Below are 26,945 nucleotides of genomic sequence, written 5' to 3' on the forward strand. Positions count from 1 at the left end.
GGATTCCTAGAAATTTAGTAGACTGTTCAATGCCACAGAACCAGTAAATGTCAAGAACAGAGAATGCATTGGAATTTTAACTTGCTAGCTAGCTAATCAGCTACTGTAGCATAGATTTATGATGCTGTTAAAAGACATTTTACTCCTGAGTCAGTAACAAAAGATTTTATTGCCTTGTCAGAACAAGTCATATGAAAATCAGCATATTTTTCAAATTTTTTCCCATAAATCCAATGGGAGTAACATATCTGTGCCAAGATGAGTGCCAGAACATATAGTGTCTTTAACAGAAACTCTGGACGGAGAAAATGTGAATACTGTGGGAAGTTAGTACATCTGACTTTTACGCTAGGAAAGCATACTTAATATTTCAAAATATGTAACAGATATATCTTTTATTTTGAGGGAAGTTAATTTGTCTATGTATTTGTATTCTTTGTTGTTTGAACACAATAAAAGGCAGTGCTAATGTTGAATCTTGGCAGAAATGTAAGTTATCTATAAGAAATTGTAGCAGTAGGCATGGGAGCTACGGTGGTAGCAAAGAATATGTTTCTTAGGAATATGCCTTTATTATGCTTCCAAAATATTTATATTTATGTAGAAACAGGGAAACATAAAAATGATAAATCTACTTTTTCTAAGTTTATTCATGCATCTGTAATTATATATATTCACACATATGATGTATATATTTTTATATATCTATATGACAATCTCATATATATTTGTGCACAAAGACCCATATATATGGATAAGTCATTTGGACATATGTACAAATATAACATATACAATATGTTAAAACTGAAAGAAACTGAAATTTCTTTGTTAGCTTTTACTGCCAATCAATCATTTATTGAGTACAAAATAGGTTATAGGAATAGGTAGTAGCAAGAATATATGCACAATAAAACATTTGGAAATGGACTTAAAATAGTATACAATATGTAAGTATATGTTAACAAAAACTGCTCTTTCAAAGCCTGTTAAAATTCTTCGTGCAAAAAATAGCCACAGTTTTTTTCACATTTTTGTAACTTGCCACACCCTCTTCAATAGGTGAATGGTCATGTGATCTTCATTTGTGCTAGCATTGAGTGTGTTAATTTTAGGTTTTTTTTTACTGTAATTTCAACCTTTTTATAGTCAAAATAGGGTCTCTTTCTGAATAATAGTTGTAAGCTCTCTGTGATCATCTGATTTCCAGCATAGAAATCATCTTTCAGAACTCAGGACTTGCTAGGTATCAGTGATGAGTGGCATTCATTTTCAACGTGCCCAGGTTTTTGCATCCACAGAGTTTAAGCTTCCAGATTTTTCTAGCTTAGACGTCATTACAATGTAAGGTCATTAAATAAAAAGTTTGTCTGATAAATTAATGAGAAATGTAATTGTGAAAAGCAATAATAGTGCTGTTCTCATTCACATGTACTAGTATGAGAGTGTACTTCACATGCATACACATGCACACGCATGCACACACAAGTACACACACATGCGCACACATGCACGCACACACATGCACACGAACGCGCACACACACAGGCACACGCACATACACACTCTCACACACACACACACACACACACACACACACACACACACACAGACACCATCTGTCTATGGTCTTCAGCTTACTTTAACTCATCTGGAGATCTTTGCTAATAATGAACTCAGACCATGCTTTCTGTTCGTAGTCTTTTAAATACGTGTTTAAGTATTGCTTTTCTTTTACTCAGTAAATAATTTATGGCATAAATTGTAATGGAATTATCTAATCAAATTCATGTGCCAATTTATATGGTTCAATAATATTTTGAATACTCTTTTTACATATGTTTTATATGGTTTTATTGAGAAACTTTTTATTATGAATATTAAGCTTTCTTCATGATATAATCTGGATTAAACATTTCTACAGAAGTTTATGCATTGGAGACTTGATACCCTGGTACCATTTGTTCAGGGGTATCATGCCTGTGAGGTGATTAGATTATGATTTATCTCATCAATAGACTAAAATATTGATCAGCTCCTAGGCCATTGTCTTAATAGCAAATGTTTCATTATGAGGTACTATGATACCTGTTTCCCTAAGGCAATCTGACCCAAGCATTGTGGACTGCATCTTCACACTGAACCACAATAAATTATCATTCCCTCCTGTGTTTAGATTTCCACACATTCTGCCATAGCATAGAAAAGCTAAAACAGAAAACGTATCAAAATATGCAGACCATGCTGCAATTGGATCTGACCACGTGGTTCAGAAGGCTGTGTAATTGCTTTGTAGAAAGTGTTCCAGAAAGATTGGAAATGTAGCATATGGATACCTGGAAAGGAGGCACGTGAAATTTCACAGGGAATTCCAGTGAGGATAACAATGTTAGCAAGCTGATAGGGATGTGAAGTGTGAAGGCTGTGGACACTGAGTTTCGCATGGGAACCAGGGGATCATGTTCTGGTGAGCATCTCTCCATTTTATCCTCATCTTTGTATAGTGTTTAATTACAGCTTATTTAATCTAACAGAGGGGACTTCAAAGTGTCATAATATTCATGATGGGGCATGGGTATTTCTGGAAGATTTTTACTTGGCATCTATTCAAGATTATATGCCAACAAAATAAAATAAAATAAAAGTCTGTGCCAAAGAGCATAGCTTGTCTTGGAAAGAAATATGATTAAAATCATATACCAGAGAATGTACAGCTTAAATGATGCTAAGCAATTTTCAATGAGATGGTAGAACTGATACATAGAGAACCACTTAGGAGCACAGAAAAATCCAGTTTCTCATGGTCCAGAAACTGAAAATGCGAATCTGTTTCATTCGAGAAGTAAGGTCCTGAGCGTCTTATTCATACAGGAAGAATGGAGAACTCAATTCCCAGTGCGGATCTGCCATACACTGAGGAATAATATGTTTTAAAGAAACCAAGATACTCTCAGATCTCAGTCATCCATGAAATGTTAACCACCAAGCTTAAAGGTTTGGGTTCCAGAAGGTTCTAATAGAGGAATACCCAAGATACAATTACAGACCGCATGAAGCTCCAGAAGAAAGAAGATCAAAGTGTGGATGCTTCAGTCCTTCTTAGAAAGGGGAACAAAATACAGAAGGAAATACAGGGACAAAGTGTGGAGTAGAGACTAAAGGAAATGCCATCAAGAGACTGCCACACATGGGGATCCATCCCATATACAGTCACCAAACCCAGACAGAATTAGGGCTGCCAAGAGGTGCATGCTGACAGGAGCCTGATATAGCTGTCTTCCTAGAGTCTTCTCCAGAGCATGACAAATACAGAGGTGGGTGCTCGCAGGCAACCATTGGACTGAGAACAGGGCACCTAATGGAGGAGTTAGAGAAAGAACTAAAGGAGCTGAAGGGGTTTGCAACCCTACAGAAAGAACAACAATATCAACCAACCAGATCTCCCAAATCTCCCAGGGACTAAACCATCAACCAAAGACTACTCATGGAGAGAACTGTGGCTCCAGCTGCATATGTAGCAGAGGATTGTCTTGTAGGTCATCAATGGGAGGAGAAACCCTTGGTCCTATGAAGGCTTGATACCCCCAGTGTAGGCCAATGTCAGAGACGGGGGATCAGGGGGAGATGGGAGGGAAAGAATGGGTAGACAAGGGAGCACCCTTATAGAAGTAGGAGGAGGGGGCAAGTGATAGGGATTTTCCAGAGGGGAAACCGAGAAGGGGATAACATTTGAAATGTGAATAAAGAAAGTATCCAATAAAAGGAGAGAGAGAGAGAGAGAGAACCCGAAAGGAACATGAGAGGCTATCCACGTGTGGCTGAGTAGATGATGTCACTGACAACAGCACCTGAGTGTGCTGCATATGAACCTAAAATGTGAAACCAAAGCTTTTATCAAAACACTAACACATGAGAGATGGCGAGCACAGGGAGATGAGCAAGCAGTTAGCAAAGCAAGAACCTAAAAGAGTGATCAAGTGATCTGAAGCTAGGTGCAGTGTGGCTGCCTATTCCACTGCAAATACACTTCATGATGGTGCTTCGAATCTAGGTATGGAACTTACAAAATTTATTGTTTTCCTTACAGGCATTTTATTTGGTTTTGGTCAGACCTCTCCTCTCTGTGTCACCATTTCTCCTCTTTGGGAACAAAAATTAGTCAGTGACTACCAAATATTATTATGGTGCAATATGTAACCTGGTTTTATTTATAGATTAGGTTTTGTATTTACAGATGTTCACAAGTAGATACTTGCCCTGAATCTAGAACTTTGCATTTTTGTTTAATTTTGAAACTATGAAAAGTTTAGGAACTATTGGAAAAGGTCTTTTCTTTTCATCTTTATTAACTTGGGTACTTCTTATTTACATTTTGATTGTTATTCCGTTTCCAGGTTTCTGGGCCAACATCCCCCTAACCCCTCCCTCTCCCCTTCTAAATGGGTGTTCCCCTCCCCATCCTCCCCCCAACAATCACGTTAATTGGGGGTTCAGTCTTGGCAGGACCAAGGGCTTCCCCTTCCACTGGTGCTCTTACTAGGCTATTCATTGCTACCTATGAGGTTGGAGCCCAGGGTCAGTCCATGTATAGTCTTTGGGTAGTGGCTTAGTCCCTGGAAGCTCTGGTTGCTTAGCATTGTTGTTCATATGGGGTCTCGAGCCCCTTTGAGCTCTTCCAGTCCTTTCTCTGATTCCTTCAACGGGGGTCCCATTCTCAGTTTAGTGGTTTGCTGCTGGCATACACCTCTGTGTTTGCTGTATTCTGGCTGTGTCTCTCAGGAGAGATCTACATCCGGTTCCTGTCAGCCTGCACTTCTTTGCTTCATCCATCTTATCTAGTTTGGTGGCTGTATATGTATGGGCCACATGTGGGGCAGGCTCTGAATGGGTGTTCCTTCTGCCTCTGTTCTATACTTTGCCTCCCTATTCCCTGCCAAGGGTATTCTTGTTCCCCTTTTAAAGAAGAAGTGAAGCACAGAACACATGAAACTCAAGAAGGAAAAGGTCTTAATAAATTTGTAATTAAGTGATAGGCATAGCCTTGAGGACCAGAGATAGGATGAGATAATATGGATGCAAAGTGCTTCCCAAATGTCATTTGATAAAGGATTCATTGCCAGTACATTAGTGTTAAGATGTCTTATTTTTCAGAGATTATTGGAGTATGAAAAATATCTTCTTCAGTTGAATCATTCATTAATGGAATTTTGGCATAATGGGTTACTAGGAGGTGAAGAAATCTTTAGAAAGGGGAACATAGATAAATTAATTTTAATGGAGTCAAGACTTAAGACATTGATCTTGAATGCAATAGAGGGCGATGAGATTTAGATGGTTTTTTTGAGATCAAAATATTTAAATAGATAACAGACAGGTAGATGGTGGATAGAAGATGATAGATATAGAGATAGATACATAGATGATACATAGATAGACATACAGACATACAGCAGACAGACAGATAGAGAGATAGATCAATATAGAGATAGAGATAGACAGATGGGCAAGTAGTTATCAAAGTCAGAAGAAAAAATGGGCATGGGATCTGCAACTGGGTGCAGTGTAGTTGCCTGTTCCACTCTAAGGACACATCATGGCTCTCTGTGCTCTGAATTTAAGTATGGAACTTACAGAATTTATTGTTTGTCTTACAGGCATTTTATTTTGTTTTGGTCAGACCTCTCCTTTCTGTGCCACTGTTTCTCCTCCTTGGCAAAAAGAATTAGTCAGTGAATACCATTTAATTTTATGTTGCAATATGTAACTTCATCTTATTCATGTAGTTGGCTTTTATTTAGAGATGAACACAACCATATATTTGCCCTGAACTCTGCATTTTTGTCTGTTAGACACACAAACAGAATGACAGACAGACACTTACAGCATGGTGGAACTTCTGAGGAGAATTCAAGCCTCAGTACTAGAGACAAATCACATGGGAGGAACTTTAAAGAGTAAAATCAATGCCCGCTTGGCAACAGTGGGCGCCTTTTCTCACACTTTTTGAGGATGGGAATTGTTTCACATCACAAGGCTGTGGTTGTGCTCATAGATTCCCAACAAGGACATAGGGAACGAATTTGGAAGTAGAATATTCCACACAAACAACACATTTTAGGTAATGTCACTTCTTCACGGAAAAGATCCTTGCATATGGTAATCTTTTAGCTCTGGACTCAAAGACAATTTTAGTAAGGTCCCTGTGGTATCTGGGGATTCTAGCACCACATCTTACATAGATGAAGTGTTTTTCTCTCTGATGCCTATCTCTGTCTCCATCTGCATATCTGGCTATCTGTGTGTCACCCATCTGTCTTTCTGTCCCCCTTTCATTTCGCATATGGGAAACTGTTTATTCAACCTGTCCTTTCAGGAAGTTGTGATGTTGTGTCTCTCCTTAATGGCATCACACAGCTAGTCTCAATGACCAGAAATTAAAGTCATAATGCAATACATTCAAAGAAAGATAAATAACAGAACCAATCATTTAAATGTTTGTATCTGTGTATGTGTATTCATATACCAGTATCGATAAAAACAAAGTTATTGAAATTGAGTCTAGAGGTAAAATGGCTTTAAATATATATACTGAAGAAATACATCTCTTTGTGTTAATTAATTAATTACTCTTAACTTTCAAATCATCTATGACTTTAATAATTTCCATAGAAGTATAAGAAATGCAAAGTATTAGTGAGAAAGATGTTGCTGCAAAACAACTTGACATTTTCAAAGCTTTCAACACTCTTAGCTTCATTAAAATTCATTATTACTGTGCTTTCTTTAAGTGGATAAAGCAATGTGTACTTCAACAGAAATTTAAAGATGTAGCAGCAAAAATGGTTTATGTAGGTTAGTTTTTATATCTGAAAAATACAAATTTGTAATAAATAATAACTTCTGGGAGATGTTCAAATCTAATGTGAAAAGATAATTTGAATAAACATTGTCCAGTAAATTTACATTTTCAAAGTAAAATTTAAAAAACAAATCTAAAGGAAATTTTGACCAGAAAGAAATATTACATTCTTTCTCGACCTTTTGAGTTATTTTGATTTATTATTTCCTCTAATGCATTAATGCACTTACAAAGTGTAGGTAAACAATTCACTGAGATATATTTAACAAGTCATAATATTAACCTTGTAGATTTCATGGTTTTTTAATACAGTCACAAAGTCCTGACTTTCTTATTTCATAGTAGCATCATTAATCTTTAATCATTTGTAATCACCCTCTATTATCTCATTCAACTGGTATTTAAAATCTCCAATCTATTTTCTGATTTATATATTGCTTCCTCTGGAAAGTCATGTAAATTTCAAATAGGTTTTATACTAATTCCCACAAACCAGAAAAGTTATTACTCATTTTGTTGGCTGAAGTCCAAAATAAAATTTTAACAGTCTATTGATTAAAATAGCATATATTTTGGCTTTGAGATATGGAAAACTAAGCCTGGGACTGAGATGGAATATCCTTTTTTTGCATCTGTATTTATATTACCAGAGGAAGACTTGTGTGAAGAATAGACACCCACAATACTGTTAGGCTACTGACCTTGCTGATGTGTGAAAATGATATGTGAAAATGAGAAGTGTGCACAGGGCATGATTAACTAGTAGCATCACCTTTACTGTTGCAACTAATTACTTTCAAGTTAGATCTAAAGCAGGATCTATAAAAGGAAAATCATATTTGGTACTATAGGACATGGATACATTTGTGGCAAGGTATAGGATCCAATATGGCTGTAGTTCCTTTTATTCTTTAATGGATGTGGTATATCTGAAAAAAAAAAACACTTTCTAAACATTTGAGTTCATTCCTGTGATTCTTTACTATTGTTGCCTGCATGTCTTGATTTAATGATACCACGGCAACGTATCTGTGGATGTATACAAAAAGGCTTTTCCTAAAAGGCTTAATGGAAGATTAACCTATTCTGGAGGTAGACAGCAACATAACAAGAATAGAGTCTCAGACTAAACGAAAATGGAGAAGGTAAGTGTAACGCCAGTTTTCTGTCATAATTAGAAGAAATTAACTGCAGGTGAATTTACAAAGGCATAGAAAAATACAGGCGTCAGAAAAGGTGGAATTCTATTTAGCTAATCTAAGTTGAACAATTGCTTCCAGGAGGCTAAGACTCAGAAAGCTAATGAAAATCTAAAGTCTCAGTAAGCTCATAGAACTTACAAAGTGTAGGAACATCTGAAAGCTACAAGATTTATTTGTTCACCACCATGATTACATAAAGAGTAACATATGTAGGGTGTATGCCTGGGCTGTTGTCTGAAATGTGGATTAGTAGTTCTAGGGATACAGTGTTGAGGTTTGGTCTTCCTGTCTATTGTAATGCTAAGTGTGGAACCCCAAGACCTATAAGTCTGCACATAGACCTATGTGTCTCTTCCCCAAATTATTTCTGATTGATAAATAATGATTTCAACAGTCAATGGCTGGACAGAAGAGACGTAGGTGGGGTTTAGGGTTCTCAGGTTTGGGAGTCAGAGAGGAACAAGGAGGAGAAGGTAAAGGAAGAGGAGGAAGAAACCATGGGTTAGGAATAAAGACAGCATGACTCTAAGAGCTGGACAATTGTAGTTAAGAGAAGCTCAGATGAACAGAGTAAGTAGTAACTCCGGGTTATCAGTAGGGAAGTAGATTCTAATAGCATAGAGGGTGGGTATCTGCCCAGCTTTTGTACTTATTAAGGCTTATCGTTAATATAAAGGTTGTATATGTATTTTCCAAGAACTAAATGGTCAAGGCCAGTAGAAACTCTGGGTTGGGATTCAAAATTCCTACAGAACTGCTCTTATGAATTGTCAGCAATGCTAGTATGTGAATGTCAGTGATGCTTACCATGATAGACTGGGGTGGACTCTTTTTATTTTTTTATTTTATTTATTTTTTGTGCGTTTGCAGAAGGTGCTTTCTTTATGGTGAATAGATATTTTTAATGTTTGCCTAGGAAAAGTCACATGAGGGTAAGATGTATTTCTTTTCGTTTTTGAATAAAAGACTTCCCAGAAAGTCATTCTGGCTAATGAGTTGTTATTATGGCTCATGGGTTTCACATCTACACAATATCTTTGATGCCCCTACAACCCCCAGACCATACACAACTCTGTGACAACGAGAAAGCCAGCCAGCAAAATGGAAGCTTTTAGTTCAGTTACAGGTTGCTTTCTTTACCTGTTTATATCTTAAAGCCAAGACAAGTCATTCACTCAGCAATAGAGATTTATCTCCTAGTGCTGTTGAGCAGTCAAGATGAATGACAAAAGCCTGCATTATATTGGAATTCCTTGGTAGCTCTTTGATCAAAACTCCTACAGAAATATTCCACACCTGCTCTTAGATTTCTTGTTCAGTGACCATTATTTGTAGGGCAAATATTTTCTAGTTTTGTTTGTCGTTTATTTTTAATTGGATTGCCAGACAGGAGGTTTCCAAGCAGTTTTCATACATTTTGCTGAATCATCTTCTTTCACTCTGTTTTTGTCCAAGCCCCACCATTGTCCTTGTTTGAAGTTTTCTAATCCTAATAAGTCTTCTATCTATTGTTTTACTTGTGTTTTACTTCTCAAATTCTATCTTTTTCTTTAATTTAATTTAATTTAATTTTTTATAGTCCAGATTATATCTCCCTCCTAGCCTACCCTTTGGACGTGGAACAATGTAGTGATTTTTTTTTGTTTTTATTTATTTTTTATTTTATTTAATCTTTTTTATTACACTCCAGATTTTATCTCCCTTCAGGTCAACACTCTGACTCTTCCACATTCCATACCTCTGCCCTGCTCCCCCTGTCTCCGAGATGATGTCCCACCCACAAACCCCCTACCCCACCAGACTCCCTGGGGCCTCCAGTCATTTTAGGGTTAGGTGCATCTTCTCTGACCAGGCAGTGCTTTGCTATGTATGTGTTGGGGGCCTCATCTCAGCTGGTATATGCTGCCTGGTTGGTGGTCCAGTTTCGGAGAGACCTTGGGGGTCCAAGTTAACTGAGGCTACTGGTCTTTCTACAGGGTCGCCCTCCTCCTCGGTTTCTTCCAGCTTTTCCCTAATTCAACCACAGTGGTCAACAACTTCTGTGTATTGGTTGGGTGTAGCTATCAACATCTGATTATTATTTTAAGTATTATACATATACTATATTTTTTAATTGTATATTACTTTATTTATTTATTATTTACTTTTCAAATGTTACCACCATTCTTAGTTTCCCGTCCATAAACCCCCCTCCTCCGTCCCCCTTCTTCTATGATGCTGTCTCCCTACCCATCCACCTACCCCTTCCAGCCTCCCCGCCCTGACATTCCCCTACACTGGGGGGTTGAGCCTTGGCAGGACCAAGGGTTTCTTCTCCCAATGGTGCCCAAAAGGCCTATCCTATGTTACATATGCAGCCGGAGCCATGGGTCTGTCCATGTATAGTCTTTGGATGGTGGTTTAGCCCTTGGGAGCTCTGGTTGGTTTGTATTGTTGTTCTTCCTATGGGGTTGCAAACCCCTTCAGCTCCTTCAGTCCTTTCTTTAACTCCTCTAATGGGGACCCCTTCTCAGTTTAATGGTTGGCTGCAATAATCTGCCTCTGTATTTTTCATGCTTTGGCAAATTCTCTCAGGAGACAGCTGTATCAGGCTCCTGTCAGCATGCACCTCTTGACATCCCCAAGAGTGACTGGGTTTGGTGGCTATATGTATATGGGATGGATCCCCAGGTGGGACAGTCTCTGAATGGCCATTCCTTCAGTCTCTGCTCCAGACTTTGTCTTCATATCTCCTCCTATGAATATTTTTGTTTCCCATTCTAAGAAGGACTGAAGCATCCACACTTTGGTCTTCCTTCTTTTTGAGCTTCATTTAGTTTGTGGATTGTATCTTGGATAATCTGAGCTTTTGGGCTAATATCCACTTATCAGTAAGTGCATACCATGTGTGTATTTTTGTGACTGGTTTACCTCAATCAGGATGATTTTTTCTAGTGTCATTAACTTGCCTATGAATTTCATGAAGTCATTATTTTTAATAGCTGAGTAGTACTTTGTGTAAATGTACCACATTTTCTGTATCCATTCCTCTGTTGAAGGACATCTGGGTTCTTTCCAGCTTTTGACTTCTGGGTCTTTGAGCTGCTTATTGGGTCTTTCAGAGGCACTCATGATGAGCCTCTTTTTGTAAGTGATGTCTAGCTTCAGTAGTAGTGTCTTCTCCAATTCTTTAAGCCAATCTTTCCCCAATACTATTGTGACAAACTGTGAACAATTTAAGAAGAGAAGTCTTATGGTATGTAGGTTTAAGATATAATCTCTGAAAGTGAATCCTGCAGTCATATTTTCAATACATTCAGCCCAATATAATGTCAGTCCTTGAATATCAACTATGCATATTCCTGGTTTTTATTATTTTCCTTAAGGGAACAGTGTCAAAATATGCTTTTAAAATTAGTAATATACTTAATATAAAATTATTTTTACACAAAACATTTATCTAGCTTGGCATAAAAATCAAGGCATATAATGTATGTGTATGTGTGTGTGTGTATGTGTGTGTATTGCTTTAATTTAACTTGATATAATTATTAAATGACTTCATGAATTATTTGATATTAGTTTAATAATATATTAGTAGGTAGTAATATTAGTAATACTGTGTTAATATAATCACTTAATTTAATATATATATAAGTATAAATATGCATATGTATGCTTGTTAAGTATTTTTTCTCACAGTGGAACTAAGCCCGATTATCATACTAATAGCCTTTCAGAGAAATAGAGTGATAATTCTACACCTCTCAAATAAAATTATTGATAAAGTAAAACACTGCTCATAGTGGCAAAAGAATTCCTCAAAAAGATCCTAAGAGAAGACAAATTTCAATTACATCTTTAATATTTGTTAATTTTCAGAAATATTAGGGTTGATGTAGATTATATAATTTAAAAAGATGAAAAAGTACCAAAGAAAAGGTTAATTACTAAATTGAATGTAAATTTCAAATATTTATATTTGACTCTTTTTTTTACGGATGAACTGCTTTCAGTATTAGATGTCAAACAATAATAAACATGGTAATAGTGGGGCAATGTTGAATAATTTCTTATTTTAGTTTGTCTGTGTACAATTGTGTTTTTATTGATATTTTAAATAATGATTTTAAGGAAAAGTACAATGGAAGAAAGTAATGTGTGCAGATGTCATTGATTCTGAAGTAATGGTAAGAATGTACAGTCCTGTTTAGATTGAAAGAAGCTGCCGCAAGATTCTAACAGCATGACTGAAGGTGGTGGTATAGACACGGTATAAAGATGAACAGGGATGTTGAGGCAGGTGGTTCAATATTTAAGGCATTCTTGGAAAATTGGCGAGCTGAGGACCCTGGCTAGCCCACTTGATAAGACTCATGGCTTGTGATTAGAAGATTGGAGACAAATGAAGGAATGTTAATTCCACCCAGATAGTGTATTTAAGAGACACCACAGATGTGATCTCCTTCAATTGAAGATTGCTGTTCTAGAGTTCACTGGGGTTGTCTATAGGAACCCAGGCAAATCATGGTAATTGCATTACCAGAAAGCACAAAGAGTGGGCTCACTCCTGAAGGCCCACTAGGCCCTCCCAGAACAAATGGCAGATACTCAACAGAAATAATCTCTGTATCAGTTTTTGCCACCCACTCGCAGTGGGTGAATATTGTCCCTCACAAGAATACTTTGATTTTATTAATCTTGGTTATTCTGACTGATGTAACATGAAGCCTCAGAGCAGTTTTGGTTTGCTTTTCCCTATGAGGAAGGATTTTGTTCATGTTCTTAAGTGGCTGTCAACAGTTGCTTCTTTCCTGAGCTTTTGAGAAATCCCTGTTTAGATCAACTATCACTTTTAAATCAGTTATCAGGTATTGATACCCAGTAGTTTTTAGTTTATTATAAACTTATATATTAGTCACAATAGTCTATCTTATTAGTTATTTTTCAGGTTTTTTGTTCTTAAAAATTTATTAAAATAACAAAACACTTTTTTTTTACTCAGACTAGATAGAACACAAATCCACCAGCATGATTTTACAATGTTGTTTTACCATGATTTTATGTTGTTTACCATGATGTGATAACGAAGACTGAAAGTAGTTCCTAGATGTGCAAAATAGTCAAATATAAATATGTGAAATTTAAGTTCAATTTTTATAATCAACCTTTCCTTTATTGCTGCTTCATTGCTCAAAATTCCATATCCCACATCTACCCTGTATGTTTTTTAACAAATTACAAGACTGTAATGGTCAGTTCTCTTTTTAAAATGTTTGTGTCTAATTTTATGTGTCTTTGCTATTAGGAAGAGTATTTTATTTTCTCAACAGTTCTCCATGAAAAGTGAAGAATTACCACTCTGTTTCTCTGAAATGCTGCCAGTGTGATAATCAGGCTTAGTTCTGCTACAAGTAAAAGACACAAAACTAAACAAATGAGCATACACTGATAATTTAAAAGAAAGACAAAGGTAAATCCCAGTGCACCAGTAGTAAGGAAAGACAAACGAACGTATTTCTTCATTTTGTAAAGCAAATCCTCCTATGTCCTATGTCCGGGAAGGGGCAATTCTCCCCTCTTCTAGGCATTGTTAGCTTTTATGGTCACATTCTCATTTTTTATATATTTATTTATAACTGTGATCCTAAATATTTCTGATTTATCACTTAAGGCAAATTTTGAAAACACGCAACCTTTTCCTGTAATTAGAGCTTGCATATACTAAGACAAAAATAAATAAATCAATAAACAAAACAAAAACAAAAACAAATCCCCGAACCTAGAAGATCATTTTTCTTTCACCAGCTGTAGGGAAGTAGTGGAGTTTGAGTGGTGTTTACACAAATGGGCTCCATCATACATTCATATTCACAGACTAGAAATGCTCAATTGAGCAACACCCTGGAGTGCAGCAGCGTCTTCCCGTTTGTCTTCTCTTCTAACAATAGATTTCAAAAGCAATTTCAGTCTCTGGGAAACTTGGCAATATCACTTTCTTTCTCATTCTCTCCAGAGAAATTGTCTCCTATTACATAATGTAATAAAAACATGAGATTGACAAACACTGCTGTTTTACCTCCCTAATGACTAGAAATAGGTCTGTCATGTTCTTCCTCGCTTGCTTTGTATTAGAGATGTATTCCACTTTATACTCTCAAGTCATTTGGTTGCAATTTTATAGACTTTTGTGTTATGGTCTGTCTTTCAACAATATCCCTCCTCATCCAGACTCTTTCAGAATATATATCTAAAATTTATGTATAACCTTTGTCAGCTGCAGCTACATAACCCTTCCACATGTGTAAGGATTCTTTGTCTGTTTTCAATCTATCCTAAACAGTGCTCTTATCAGAGACTTTACCTCTACACGTCTCAGCTACATCTTCTAGCACTTAACTACTTCTATGCATACTATATATTGAAAAGACTCCCTTTTCTCTATTTCATTCTTAATTAAAATATAATTAAATAATTTCCTCCTCTTTTTGTCCTCCCACTTTTTCATTAATGTCTTCTACGCTCAATCATGAAATCATGACCTTTTCTACTTTAGTTCTTACCATAAACATTGACACACATGTTGACACACCGAGTTATAGACTTACATTTATAAATACAACTTTCTCAGTCCATGTAATATTTGTAGGCATACAATTTCAAGATTGGCACTTGATATGTAGTAAACAATTAGAATATAATTCCTTGGTAGGACTGTCCACAATATTCAGCGTCTCTTAGATTCCTGTAGTGCTCTCTCTGTGAGTGGGGCTTAGTGAGACTCCCCCCCCCTTCCATTAGGCATGTTGACACATCATGTGTGAAGCTTTGTTGTCATTTCTCAATCTCACAACAACCATGGCTCTTACAGATTCTGAACCACTCCTCTGTGATGTCTCTGCAGAAGTTGTGCTGTGAGTGTGTAATTTAGGGGCCAGGCAAGCCGTGGTCAGTTGTTCTTTGTATTTTGACCCAGGCCCCAGGGAGTTCAGAGGTCTGGTGGGGTGTGTGGGGTGGGGACATTCTTACGGAGACAGAGGGTGACAGGGATGAGGTATGAGATGTGGAAGAGTCAGGGGGTAGACCAGAAGGGGAATAAATTCTAGAGTTTAAAAATAAGTATATAAATAAATAAATAACCCTTGAAAAGCCAATCAAAAGTATAAATTAATTCATTTCTATGTTCACTTGCATTCTAGAAGGATTAACTGAAGAAAAGATGGTGTTGTTCTAAAAGTCCACTTGGCTGTATTTTTCACTGGAATTGATTTTTATGTTATGAATTTATGATGTGTCACTATGAGTGTACGTGCACATGAGGCAAATGGGGGTGGTCAGGATTATATGTCGGGAGAGAGAAGAGGGAGGTCCAGAGGACCAGGAGAATCAATGAAAATCTGCATCTGGTGGGGGTGGTGGTGGGGAGAATTTCTAGGACATAGCAGAGTCCTGAGATAGGGAAGGCACTCAGGAGTCTAGGCATAGGAACTTAACTGGGACTCATAGCAGTTGGGATATGGAAATTGATGAGGGTGCCTCCACTAGCCAAGCAGGAGCCCCAGTGGAGGTATAAGGATACCAACCTACCCACAAGCCTTTTCTTTCTTTTTTTTATGGGATATTTTTTATTTACACTTCAAATGCTATGCCCTTTTGTGATTTCCTGTCCATAAACTCCCTATCCTATCCCCTCCCCCTTCTTCTATGAGGGTGTTCCCCTACCCAATCACCCACCCTTTCCAGACTCCCTGCCCTGACATTCCCCTACATTAGGGGATCCAGCCTTGGCAGCACCAAGGGCTCCTCCTCCCAATGGTGCCCAACAAGGCCATCCTCTGCTACATATGCAGCTGGAGCCATGGGTCTGTCCATGTGTACTCTTTGGGTGGTGGTTTAGTCCCTGGGAGCTCTGGTTGGTTTGTATTGTTGTTCTTAAGGGGTTGCAAACCCCTTCAGCTCCTTCAATTCTTTCTCTAACTCCTCCAACAGGGACTCTGTTTTTAGGTCAATGGTTGGCTGTGAGCATGTGCCTCAGTCATGCTCTGGTAGAGTCTCTCAGGAGACATCGATACTGGGCTCCTGTCAGCATGAACTCCTTGGCATCAGCAATATTATCTGGGTTTGTCCTGTCTACCAGAAATGAATGGATACAAAGATGAAGCTGAGACTGAACAAATAGTTAACTAACAAATGACCCATGGGCAAGCACCAGTACCTGACGCTATTAATGATCTTCTGTTATGTTTGGAGATAGGAGCTTAGCATAACTGTCCTCTGAGAGGCTCCACCAAGCAGCTGACTGAAACACTTAAACTTTTCTATATCTATATGAATGTGTGTGTGTGTGTGTGTGTGTGTGTGTGTGTGTGTGTGTGTTGTCTATATGGCTTTTTCAAACATCCCCTCTGACGGATTTAGAAAATTATGCACAATTCAAAAATCAGACAGCCATAAGAGCTTGTAAAGTAATGGTGAACACATTATCAAAGTTTTAGACATCTAAACTGGAAGATATTGGGAATTATGTATTAATCTGACAGAATAAAATGAACTTTAATCAGTTCCAAGGTACTTATCTAATATTCCATTTTTCATAATAATTTCTTAACTGCAAACTAATTTTTCTTTGTAAAGTTATTTTTAACTACAGTTTGCTGCCTGCTTAATTCATCCAATTACTGGTTATTCCACAGATAGCTATCCCTGTTGATTTGAAGGTGCTGCAATAAGATATGCTATTTTCTTAGCTTACTAAAAGAAATACTACCCACAGAGGGGTAGATATAAGTTACAAATAAAGTGTGAGCAGTAATTATTTATAAGTGGTGCCCTGAAAATATTTTGAATAAAAATCTAACCATTATGTTTTCCAAAGTATTGTGACAAATAATTGCAGTAATTGAAATTTGGAAATTTCAATTAAATTTCAAACCTTTAAATTCATTTCCAATTGCACAATTATATGAGTACAAAGAGGTAACATTCCTTAATATAAAAATGAATATCTTATTAATGTTAAAAAATTCAAACAATTTTATAATTGCAAACTCTCTCTAACTTCAGATTGTAAGCAGACCTAAACTACAGATGAGGATGATTAGCAGGTCTAGCTAAGAACACAGGAGAGTTTCATGCTTTTGATTATTAAAGAATAACGTAGGTTTTTGTCTTTCCTGTGAACAAGGTATCTTGGTAGATTTCACCATCACGATTAAAAATGAACGTAAATTCTCATCAGACCTAAACAGGGGAATTAAACATAAAAGGGAAATTAAACAGCCACCATTTTGATACTTTCTTGTATTCATGGTTTGCTTTGTTGGCCTCGTTGCTTTTCTTTCTTGATTTTAGAAAACATAATTCTGTAATTTTCTTTCAAGAAAAGCCATGATCCTACATTATTTATAGCAGTATATAATTCATCTTCACTCTAAGCTATAAAATATATGAAAGTATAGCTAGGATGCCTCCGACTGACATGATTTTTAAGCTTGATTTATTTCCATAATATTAGGTGTTACGATGAAGGAAACATTCAGAAGGAAATACTAGTTAAATAAAACATGAATATTATTTTAAAATGCTGTCATTGCTATGAGATATTCAGGTTACTGCAAATAATAAGCATTATGTTATTAATCCTCTCACTGCTGAGTACATTGGCTTCAATATTTTGGACATTTAAAACCTATTTTTACAGTATAAACAAATTTACATAGAAGAAACATTTTAGAAGTAATTTGGAAAAGTAACTTAAAATATTAGGAATGAAAAGGTGACCAAAACTAATCAACTTACACTTTGCTCTCTTCTGACCTACATGTGGTATTTATGTCTTCAAGATTACCAGCATAATGACTTCTATTACATTCTGCATAGAATATTCCAGGTTTCCCTATCCTGAAACTCTAAACTCTCCCTCCTGGAATCTAGTTGTCAAGGGCAAAAGCATATGTCTATGTGTATTATTGTCATAGCTTCCCTGCCAGGTTTTTCTCACTGTTGTGACAAAATTGTCAAGGAAGATTTTATTGGGCTTCATAGTTTGAGGGACTCAGTAACAGGAACGTGGGAGGTCAATTCACTTTATTATCTGAAATTGTGTGCAGAGATTAAGGAACGCTGTTCATCCACTCACTATCGCTTTATCCAGCAAGACTGCATGCAGCCCATAGAATAATTCTCTCAGAGTAAATCTACCCAGCTCAGTCAAGTGATCCAGAGTCTTTGTCACAGACAGCTGGAGGTCCTGTCCACATGATAACCCTAACTATCATATGCTGTCATGTTTCTGTGGGTCTGTATATGGTTACTTCATACTTCCTGGCAAATATTACCTCCGGTCTTTTTCTGTTTTCCTCTTGAAAATCACTAGTACATGTTTTAATCTATATTATTAACCAAATGCATAATTACGTAATCACTAAACATGATACTGAGGTTTTATTAGAGTTCCTACTACAAACTGAGTATGCATTCTTTAGGATTATAATAAACAGCAGATAATGTTTCTTTGGTTTTAGCACCTTTTATAAATCCACAGTAGAGTGATCTGGTTACAGTTAATATAAAAGTATGATATTTAATGATATTGATCAATGTTTATGACAACAGTTTAAAAATAATATAAAACACATACACTAATGTCAGTATGTACAGAAAACAAAATATCAACACTCAGTTAATTTATAGTTCTAATTATTTTGAATGTTAAAGCTGGACAAGATCATGCTATCTTTCACAAATATAGCTAATGTGTCCTTCTTTACTTTAACTGTTGAAATATAATTTGACAAATCCCAAAACTTTGAAATACTAACAAGTTTTAGTACCATTGTCAGATATTAGCACTGTGATATTGACTCTGACTTGTCATATAAATGTTAGAATATTACCATGCACAATCCTTAGGAAATGCATATTTAATGTTTTCAACTATCCATTAACATACAGACTTTGCAGATATATGTTTGTTTAATCTAAAATAATAAAGGCAATTTGAAACAATTTGAAATCATATTTCCTATTCCTCAACCTTTTCAAGATTATTTTCACCTTCCTACTCCAACAACTTCATGTTTATATTTTCTCTGTCTCCAATCTTTCTTGCTCATAATAATAAAATATAAAAATAAAAACAGTAAGATAAATATACTAAAATAAAGCAAAAATCACACATACACACACATTCACACATCACAAAAATGAAATAAATTAATACTTTATTAAAAAATGGTAAGACTCTACAATTCATTCTCATCTTACTTGTCCCCTTTAACTCTTTATCTAGTAAATATTAAAAAGTACACTTTCCCAGATTACTAAAAGTGTATTTTCTTCTTTTAAAATTAATTATTTATTTACTTCCCTGCTTCTCCCCCCTCTGCTTACCCCAGTCCCTCCTGTTCACTTCCCTTCCCCCATCTACCACCCCTCCTTCTCTTCAGAAAAGGGAGGCCTCCTATGGAGATCAGCCAGCCCTGGAATATCAAATGGCAGGGAAATTAGTCATATCTCTTTATATTGAGGCTAGACATGGCAGCCCAGTTAGGGGAAAGGGATCCAAAGGAAGGCAGTGTGTCAGAGACAGCCCCTGCTCCAGCTTTAGGAGTCCCCCAATGAAGACACAGCTGCACAACGGTTACATATGTAGAAGCTTTGTTTTTCTAATGCAGCATTGCACAAAAACTTTTAAACTTCTTTTCTGCCTATGCAAACTACACTAAAGCATTACTTTAGAATAACATTATATATGTATATATATGTATATATTTCATTGTAAATTAGAAAAATAAACTTCGTGATATGAATGCTGAAAAGAATGAAGAACTTATAATGCAATAAAATATTGTATTTCTAGAGGAAATTTAAAATTATAAGTACCACTATTTTCAAAAATGTATTCAAAATCCTATCTTTTATAATATTTCAATACCATGCTTACATCTCAAAAGTATATTGATTTCATTTTTGTACATATTTTTTAGAACGTTAAGTCTTCTTGCCACAATTCCATATGTGACAATTATATTGTGATGATATATGATTTAAATAGATTATTATGATCATTCGGAATTTCAAAATAAATCAAAATATTTCAAGTAAGCTATTTTCAGTTTATGTCAGGTCTGAAAGAATGGATCATCAGTAAATAGTGCTTGCATTTCATTCAAATATTTGTGTTAAGTAGGTCATACCATCTGCCTTATTCTAGTCTCCACAGGCTTTCACACACACACAGAAAGAGAGAGAGAGAGAGAGAGAGAGAGAGAGAGAGAGAGAGAGAGAGATCTTCAAAGCCTTTTTATGTATATGATGTATGAAATTATGAAGAGCGGTGGATTAATAATTGCTGAACAGCTCTTCCTGTGTTGGCATACATTGCTAACATAGAAAACTATTGTCATCTTTCTGAATGCATTTATTTAAAAAACCATAATAAATATGAGCTTTTTTTGCTCATTATGGCTTCAGAGATTAAAGGAATAAAAATTACGCATGTATCTTTATTTCCCACATCAATTTATTGAAACTATGTAACATTACTTTTCCTCACTTTTGTTATTTGATAAATTTGCAGTGAAATATACACTAAATAATGTGAGAACATTTCTTGTGAAACACACATTCAGGATAATCAAGTGTGTCTCTTCTCAAAAAGTCAAGAGTGTTGCTACAAACGTCACAAATCTTTAGGTGTATACTGTCACAAAACAGACACCTCATCTTAATTCTTGAAGGAGCATAATCGTAAAAATATTTATATATACATATATTGTATGTCGAGTTCAACCACAACCATAAGAATTATCAATGTTTTTATTTCTTCAGATTGACTGAAATGAACTTGCATCATTATTTTTATAACATTTGCATGAGTTTCTATTATAAGATATCCGGGTTTTATGTTAATAATTTCTGAATGTGTATATGACACTGCCTATGTCTATGAATCTATTCCAAAACGTAAGTATATGGATGGATAGTAGTCATATATTATAATCCATGTAATATAGATTGAAGTATATATTACAAACTTACTTGAAATTAATCTTAGTTATAAGAATAATATAAAATTTCATTTCTAGTTAAAGACAAAACCAAAACAGAAAAGGGAAGGTACAGAAATAGGAAGAGTCTTGCACAAAATATTATCTTGATAGAAATTGTGACAAGCCACAGTTTAGCATAGGTCTAAAAATAAGGGTAGAGATCTGGGGCAATAAAAATACACATTGTTCAAAACTGTGTTAATTTCTGCAAACGTTCTCCATCACCTAAATCTGTCAGAATCTATAAGGAAGAAAATATTAGGAGAATAAGCCTTTATGAATTTACCACCAGTTCAAAAATAAAGGTGAAATAATTCAGGAATATATCACCATCAAAAAGTTGAAAATAGTATAACATAAATTCAGTTCACTAAGTGTGCAATATAATTTTGCTTATTTTAAATTTTCCTTGAACATTATGTGTTTAAAGTCATAGCTCAACTCACTAAGGCTTTGCAAACACCTAAATCAGGATCTGAAAGTCAGTACTTGTGATATGAGTGGGGAGTGAAGTAATGTATGCTGAATAGTAAAAATTCAGGATGATAAACTCAGAAGGACAACTGAAGTGAAGCGCTTCGTTGATACTGTGTATCAGCAGGCTGATACTTTGTGTCAGCAAGTGGATCCTTTGTGTTGGGGAGCTGATAACTTGCATCATCATGCATGATACATAAGATATATCAACATTCCCTTCTGTAAAGAATAGACACACATATATCAATGCATATATATTTATGTAAACATGAGTAATCTTCATGCATAATAAGACAATGACAGTCACATGCTTGCTATGGTAGCACCTGCCGTACAGTACAGGAAACTTGACACTGTGATCTGCTCTATCATTCCAAGAGCTGGTGAGCAGGCTGCTAATGGTTATCTTCACTTTCAGTGTGAAGTAGTGTGTGAGACTACAGGAGTCTCCAAAGTCACATTTTAAATATACATTACAGTCTATTTTACTTTATCTGCTTGTTTATGCTTCTAATTTATATTTAATTAAAATATGCTGAAGGCTTTCTCCACACAAAAGGAAAATCAATTAATTTATACTGTCATTTAAAAATTCAAATCCTAACTGTATTTAGGCTATGAGTATACTAATATTCTACCATCATTTAACTTTTGTAATGTAGCTAGTATCAAGAAGCAGAGTAATCAGTGAAATGACTGAGTTACTGAGAGAGCAATGTAGATTAAAGCAAGGGGACCAGAGAGTTCTGATAATTTTCTCTAGTCAAGGACTCACCATTCTTAAGTACAATTCTTACTTTAGTTAACTTTCCTCTCATATATTCTCCTCTAAGTTTAAGCACTTATTCTTTGTGTTTAATTATTTTTATTCTTTAAAGAATAATTATTTCCAAGAAAATTGTCTTAGTTCCTTGAAAATATTATCTCACTAATATCAATATTATTTTTTATTTTATTTTATATTAATTGAGGTTTTTATCTACATGAAATTGGTAACTGTCTCTGTAGTATGTAAAGAGTTTGAATTTCACAGCTACCTGCCTCTCCAGGCTGCAGGTATAGGACACAATAGCTGTGGACATTGTGCTATGGACCAAACTCAGCGTTCCCTCCCTACTAGGAAAGCGCTATGTCAACTTAGTAAGCTCCTCTATATGTCAATTTTTATATCTTAAAATTTTCTTTAAAACATGCAACTCCTGAGAAAGTGGAGTACAATTATAGTGTCAATAAACAGCACTCATTCAAACAGAAAGAATATTTTAAAACTTTTTCAAACCATATGGGCAATCATAAATCCAAAAAGGGATATTAATGAAATTGCAAACCAAGTTGTTCATCAGGAGACGTATAAATAATATTATTTATAAAGACATATAATCATTTTGCACTCATATGTCTGCCTAACATGTTGCAATTACCATCTAGGAAAAGTCATTTGAGTTACAAAATTGAACAGTGGACATTTAAAATAAGACAAGTGAGACTTTCAAATTGTGTTGGAACATGTCTCTGGAGTGTAAATGCAAATTAAATATAAAACAAATTGTTGTGATCACAGGCCATTTTTATTTGCCCATGGAATTTTAATGGTACGTGTCTCATTGCTGACTTCGATGTTTAACTGTCCTACATATATCCCTCTTGGGAAATAAGATATCTGAGCAGTTCGAAGCAATCTTTTTATTTCTCATTGAAAGTTACTAGTGAGCTAAGTGGTTTTGAAACATGTTTTTAAAAAAATAAAACACCAAAGGACTGGGAGAAAGAATGGAAGTTGATGGGGCTTGGGTATCTCTGGGAGAAGCCATATACTCGGGACACGGGAGGCTCCTGGGGGTCTATGGGGAGGACCCTAGCAGACACTCCTAGCAGTTGGGGATATGAATGAGCCAGGCAGGACTTCCAGCAGAAAGGGAAGGACATCAAACCATTCAGAAAGCCGTTAACCCAAATTTTGTCCTGCCTATAAGATGTGCATGAATAAAGATGGAAATGATTAACGGAATGACCAACCAACGACTGCCCCAACGTGAGACCCATCCAATGGGAGAGAGTCAACCCCTGACAATATTAATGATACTTTGCTATGCTTGCAGACAGGAACCTAGCATAACTGTCTTCTGAAAGACTTTATCCACCAGCTGATGGTAACAGATGCAGAGAACCACGATCAAACAAAAGGCAGAACTCAGGGAGTCCTGTGGAAGACTGGGAGAGCCAGAGAAGTCAAGGTCACCACAGGAAGAAATACAGGGAGTAAACAAATCTGGCACGTGGGGACTCTAGAGCCTGAACCATCAACTAAAGGGAGTGTATTTTCTAGACCTAGGCCATCTACATATTTGTAACAATGATGCAGCTTGGTTTTCATGTGTGTCCCATACCAATTGGAGTGCGGGCTGTCCCTGACTCTGTTGTCTTTCATTGGATCCCTTTCCTCTAGCTGGGCTGCCTTGTTGGGCCAGTGGGAGAGGGTGTGCTTTGTCCTGCAATTTGAATGGCCAGGGCAGGGTTGTACATACTGGGGCCTTCCCTTCTTTGAGGAGGAAGGAAGGAGGTAGTGGGGAACAGGTGTATGAAGGGGGAAGGGGGCTTTGACTGGTATATAAAGTGAACAAATAAATAAAAATAAATCAAAAAGCCAAAGTGATATGTATTTTATTTATATCATAGCGTGATTCACCCAAATGTAATTTTTTCATATTTTGAGCAGGATAAAATATTTAACAGACATAAAGAAACAAATTAAACTGAATAAATAAATCAAATCATCAAATCTATTCATAGATACTTATCAACTGTAAAATGTATCCATATGGAATTAACTGTATATTCCTTGAAAATCTTTTCTTAAAACTTAGCATTGATTCCTTGTGAATGTCCCATGGTGCACCCCACTCTCACTCCTCTCCCTGTCCCCTCATAGTCACCCTTTTACCACTGCAAACTCTGACCCTCAAAATAAAGCACAGATTGTCCTTGTGAAAACTGTAGTATGTCACATAGCATATCGCTCTCTCCACATATCTTCCCTTGCAAATGTTCACTCGAACCTTAGTCGGGTTCAAGATCTCTGCCTTCTATGATACCTTCAGTACTGGATCGTCCTCGGGACTCTTACCTGTTGTCCTGTTGTTGCCCTGTGTCGTGAAGATCCCACAGCTTTGGAACATGACTGGTCTGTTTGCAGATAATACAGATTTTTATGGTGGGCGGATACGTACCCCTGAATCTGGGCATGCGTAGTAGCTGAACTGGTCAGCTTGCCTGCTGTACCCCATCTGAGAGCTAGCTCTCCAGCATTGCTGCAGCCAGCACATCCAATGTTGCCATCGAGGAGACAATATCGGTTCTCCTCTTCTCCTGTTCTCCGCCCTCCAGCTCGCTCATGCACACCCATACCTCCTGAGATAGCTACACTGTGCTGCCCAGGCGAGCTGTGTGTTGGGAGGTAGAGGTGGGAGGGAAAGCATTCTCCCAAGTACTGCAACCTGTGTGAGGCTGGGCCAGTTCTCCTCCTCTCATACCCTCAGAGATGGCTCACCTGTGCCGTCTCTATCAGGGCTAGCTTCACCGTATTGCCCAGGCAAGGTGCAGGGCCCACTCTACCAAGTGCTTCACAAGGCAAGGGGCAGGGCCAGCTCAGATAGTCTACTAACCTCAGGGCCAATTCTCCAGACTTCTGCAGGAGGGAGGGGTAAAGGGAGCACTACTCCTGAAACCAGGACACCTCACAGACTGCAGAAAAGTTGGACGGCCAGCTCTCCTACCCATCCTTGGAGCTGGCTTATCTGCACTCCTTCAAGTAGTACCAGCTGAACTCTGTTGCTGGGCGAGGCACAGGCCCTGCTATTTGGCGTGCTGCCTGCTGCCACGCAGGGGAAGATGGGACCAGCGCTCCCGACTGCTGCCTTCCAGTGAATGCAAAGCCAGTTATGTACGTGTCCTGTATCTCCATGTGGTCCCAGCAGCTGATCCTCCAATGACTTCCTCGAGTTCTTTAGTGATAATATGTGGCAGGGATATCAACAGGGATCTTTGGTGCTGTGCAGCCAAGGACGCAGATATGGCCCTCAGTAGCAGCTCAGGCTGGGACCTCGCCATGCCGCATGCAGGCCACTCATAACAGGCTACTTCCTCCACCCTCTGATTTCCAGTTCCGTCGCTCATCCTAATGCTCAAACTGCTCCACTTTTCTTTCTGACCACCCCATGCTAACATGTCGTGATGATCCCCACAGCAGATTGAACGCATGCTTGGTGGGCTGCTGTCCTATGTCTGGTTACATGGAGCAGTGGCCTGCCTAGGTCATGCACTGAGGGGTAGGTCTGTGGGTGGCTGCTGTTCCACAGGTCTGCGTCTTCTTCCTCCTGTTCTGTACTGCCGGAATGGGATTTGATTTGATTTGATTTTTATGAGTCCTTGGCATGACCTTGGCCATCAGGTCAGGCATCAAGCTAGCATGAACCAAAGACTGCCATTTGCTCTGCCCATGACTGATAGATGAACAGCACCACTAACAAGGTATTTCTGTGCCCAAATACAAATTGAATAGGATTTTAACATACTTGACCAAGGACTAAGAAAACCAATTTTCTTTTTCTTTTTTTTATCTTGAAACAGGATTATTTTATTCAAGGTCCTGCCTTCATTTTAAAACTAGAAGTCTAATGTGTGTTTTAACTACATAAAGATGGACTACTGCTATTCTCAAGGTAATCTGTGAACAAGAAAGTCACCATATAGCATAACTTCTTAGATAATCTAAGTACCTGCTGAGAGGGAACTCAAATCTGTTCGTGCATCCTACATTCTAGGACTTTCCTGTTTTCTAAAGTTCAATAGTCCCTCTCCTAGGAAACACACAAGAATTAATGATAATGTTAAGCTCGTCTGTGATTGATGAGGTGTTTAAACAAACATAGAAAAGCTAAACAAGTCCTTCAGCCCCAACATAAAGAGTATAAGGGCAACTAAAACAAAACGAGAAAAAGAAAAATCAGAGAATAAACCTTGGGTATGCTTAATATTTTAACCTGTAGTCCCTTCCTGTTATACTGGCTACAACTGAGCAATTCCAGTTTATTCTGGAAAGATAATGGCTAAATTCACTTATGCTATCCTTTAATGCATTTTACTTTGAACCCTCTGAAGTATAAGATAACAAACCTAATTTGATGATCATTTTAACTTTCTCTTAAAGCCATAATCAAGGTATGTTTCCCCAGATTCCCATCACAACCAGGTATGTTGTACACATTCTTCTGATTTCTGAGGAATGGATCATGGGCGGGAAGTTTTGACTGTTGCCATGCTGAAAGTTAATGTACGCATCCAGTGAATGTTAGAAATTCAATGAGACCTTTGCATTGGACT

The sequence above is a fragment of the Rattus rattus genome, chromosome 12, assembly GCF_011064425.1.
Source record: "Rattus rattus isolate New Zealand chromosome 12, Rrattus_CSIRO_v1, whole genome shotgun sequence".
Taxonomy (NCBI): Eukaryota; Metazoa; Chordata; class Mammalia; order Rodentia; family Muridae; genus Rattus; species Rattus rattus.